Genomic DNA, 3,947 nt, shown 5'->3' with positions numbered 1-3,947 from the left:
TACTACTATTTTTCTGTTCAATTCAAGCTTATTCCTATTCTAAGATATCCATTTGCACCCAAGAACATGATATATGTGATGATTATGTGACGCTCATCATCATTCTCACTTATGAACGTGTGCCTGACAAACACTTCCGTTCTACATGCAAACAAGCTAGAATGAATATCTCTTAGATATCTAATACAGAGGACCGAGTCCGAGTTATTAGAGTCTTCGTGGTATAAGTTAGAACCCATGGATGGCCATTCTTGAGATCCGGAAAGTCTAAACCTTGTCTGTGGTATTCCGAGTAGGATCTGGGAAGGGATGGCTGTGAAAAGCTTCAAACTCGCGAGTGCTGGGCGTAGTGACAGACGCAAAAGGATAGTATATCCTATTCCAGTATGATCGAGAACTGACAGATGATTAGCCATGGAGTGACAGCGCATTGGACCATTTTCACAGAGAGGATGGGATGTAGCCATTGACAACGGTGATGCCCTACATAAAGCTTGCCATGGAAAGGAGTAGGTATGGTTGGATGAAGACAGCAGGAAAGCAGAGGTTCCGAGGAACGAAAGCATCTCTATACGCTTATCTGAAATTCTCACTAATGAATTACATAAGTATCCTCATCCTAGTTTACGTTTTATTTATCTTTTTATCTCCATAACCATTTGAATCCGCCTGACTGAGATTTACAAGGTGACCATAGCTTGCTTCAAGCCGACAATCTCCGTGGAATCGACCCTTACTCACGTAAGGTTTATTACTTGGACGACCCAGTGCACTTGCTTGTTAGTTGTACGAAGTTGTGAAACAGAATTAAGAACATGAACGTGCGTATTGAGTTTTTAGCGCCGTTACCAAGGAAGGAATGATCATGATTTCGCACACCAAGTTTTTGGTGCTGTTGCAGGGGATTGTTCGAGTTTGGACAACTGACGGTTCATCTTGTTGCTCAGATTAGGTAATTTTATTTTAATTTTAACCTTTTTATTTTTATTATTCTTATTTTCGAAAAAAATAAAAAAAATTTTGTTTTTTTCGTTTTTCCCAATTAATTTTTGAAAAATACAAAAAAAAATTTACAAAATCCTAAAATCAAAAATATTTTTGTGTTTCTTGTTTGAGTCTAGAGTCAAGTTTTAAGTTTGGTGTCAATTGCATCTTTTTAATTTTCTAAAAAAATTTATTTTCAAAAATTTCATGCATTGCATTTTTCATGATCTTCAAGTTGTTCTTGGCCAGTCTTCTTGTTTGATCTTCATATTTTCTTGTTTTGTGTCTTTTCTTGTTTTTCATATGCATTTTCAATTTGTTAATGTCTAAAGAATAAAAATTTTTAAGTTTGGTGTCTTGCATGTTTTCTTTTCTTGAAAATCTTTCAAAAATAAGTTCTTGGTGTTCATCTTGACATTCAAAGTTTTCTTGGTGTTCATTTTGACATTCATAGTGTTCTTGCATGCATCACATGTTTTGATCCAAAATTTTCATGCATTGAGTCTTTTTGATGTTTTTCTCTTTCTTCATTGAAAATTCAAAAATAAAAAAAATGTCTTTCTCTCATTTCACTCATAATTTTCGAAAATTTGATTTGATTTAGTCAAAAATTTTTAAAATTTAGTTATTTCTTATGTGTCAAATCAAATTTTCAATTTAAAAATCTTATCTTTTTCAAATCTTTTTCAAAAATCAAATCTTTCTCATTTTTCTTTCATAATTTTTGAAAATCTTATTAACAATTAATGTGATTGATTCAAAAAAAAAATATTAAGTTTGTTACTTGCCTATTAAGAAAGATTCAATCTTTAAATTTTAAAATCATATCTTTTTGTTTCTTGTTAGTCAAGTAATCAACTTTAGTTTTCAAAATTAAATCTTTTCAATTCCTTATCACATCTTTTTCAATTTCAATCATATCTTTTTCAAAATCAATTTCAAAATTCTTTCTAACTTCTCTCCTAACCTCTTATCTTTTTAAAATTGATTTTCAAATCTTTTTCAATCAATCTTATCTTTTTGTTTCAATCATATCTTTTTCAATTTCAATCATATCTTTTTCAAAAACAAATTTCAAATCTCTTTTAATCAATCATATCTTTTTGTTTCAGTCATATCTTTTTCAAAACTACCCAACTAACTCTCTACCTTTAATTTTCGAAAATCCCTTCCCTCTTTTTCAAAATTTCGTTTTAATTAACTAATTATTTTAATTTAATTTAATTTAATTTCAATTTTAATTTTCGAATTTTAACTTTAATCTTAAAATATTTTTATTTTATTTTGTTTAATTTTCGAATATTCTCTCTCTCTCATCTCCTTCTATTTATTTATTCATCTGCTAACACTTCTCTTCCACTTAAAATTCGAACCCCATCTCCCTCTCTGTGTTCGAGTTTTTCTCTTCTCCTTCTCATATTCTTCTCTTCTTCTACTCACATAAAGGAACCTCTCTCTACTGAGGCAAAGAGGATCCCTATTATTTTATGTTCTCTTCTTTTTCATATGAGCAGGAACAAAGATAAGAACATTCTTGTTGAAGCTGATCCTGAACCTGAAAGGACTCTGAAGAGGAAGCTAAGGGAAGCTAAAGCACAACTCTCTGGAGAAAATCTAACAGAAATCTTCGAAAAAGAAGAAGATATGGCCGAAAATAATAACAATGCAAGAAGGATGCTTGGTGACTTCACTGCACCTAATTCCAATTTACATGGAAGAAGCATCTCAATCCCTGCCATCGGAGTAAACAATTTTGAGCTTAAACCTCAATTAGTTTATCTTATGCAACAGAACTGCAAGTTTCATGGACTTCCATCTGAAGATCCTTTTCATTTTTTAACTGAATTCTTGCAGATCTGTCATACTGTTAAGACCAATGGGGTTGATCCCGAGGTCTACAGGCTTATGCTTTTCCCATTTGCTGTAAGAGACAGAGCTAGAGTATGGTTAGACTCTCAACCTAAGGATAGCCTGAACTCTTGGGATAAGCTGGTCAAGGCTTTCTTAGCCAAGTTCTTTCCTCCTCAAAAGCTTAGTAAGCTTAGAGTGGATGTTCAAACCTTCAGACAGAAGGAAGGTAAATCCCTTTATGAAGCTTGGGAGAGATATAAGGAACTAACCAAAAAGTGTCCTTCTGACATGCTTTCAGAATGGACCTTCCTGGATATATTCTATGATGGTCTGTCTGAGCTATCAAAGATGTCATTGGACCATTCTGCAGGTGGATCCATTCACCTAAAGAAAACGCCTGTAGAAGCTCAAGAACTCATTGACATGGTTGCAAATAACCAGTTCATGTATACTTCTGAAAGGAAACCTGTAAGTAATGGGACGCCTATGAAGAAGGGTGTTCTTGAAATTGATACTCTGAATGCCATATTGGCTCAGAATAAAATATTGACTCAGTAAGTCAATATGATTTCTCAGAGTCTGAATGGAATGCAAGCTGCATCCAACAGTACTCAAGAGGCATCTTCTGAGGAAGAAGCTTATGATCCTGAGAACCCTGCAATAGCAGAGGTAAATTCAATGGGTGAACCCTATGGAAACACCTATAATCCCTCATGGAGAAATCACCCAAATCTCTCATGGATGGATCAACAAAAGCCTCAACAAGGCTTTAATAATGGTGGAAGAAACAAGTTTAGTAATAGCAAGCCTTTTTCATCATCCACTCAGCAACAGACAGAGAACTCTGAGCAGAATCCATCTAACTTAGCAAATATAGTCTCTGATCTATCTAAGGCCACTTTAAGTTTCATGAATGAAACAAGGTCCTCCATTAGAAATCTGGAGGCACAAGTGGGCCAGCTGAGTAAAAAGGTCACTGAAACTCCTCCTAGTACTCTCCCAAGCAATACAGAAGAAAACCCAAAAGGAGAGTGCAAGGCCATTGAATTGACCATCATGGCCGAACCTACAAGGGAGGGAGAGGACGTGAATCCCAGTGAGAAAGACCTCCT

At 34.4% G+C, this 3,947-nt stretch overlaps 1 non-coding gene across 1 annotated transcript; it reads right to left on the bottom strand.

The window, feature by feature from the left end:
• Positions 1-3,021: 3,021 nt before the first annotated feature.
• LOC112767495 (small nucleolar RNA R71) lies at positions 3,022-3,129 on the bottom strand. The gene has a single exon (XR_003184939.1). It is a non-coding gene; the product is annotated as a small nucleolar RNA R71 (small nucleolar RNA).
• Positions 3,130-3,947: the final 818 nt, after the last annotated feature.

This window comes from Arachis hypogaea, chromosome 17 (genome assembly GCF_003086295.3).
Source record: "Arachis hypogaea cultivar Tifrunner chromosome 17, arahy.Tifrunner.gnm2.J5K5, whole genome shotgun sequence".
Lineage (NCBI taxonomy): Eukaryota > Viridiplantae > Streptophyta > Magnoliopsida > Fabales > Fabaceae > Arachis > Arachis hypogaea.
Note: the sequence above shows the minus strand (reverse complement) of the source record. Positions and strands in the feature narration are given on the sequence as shown.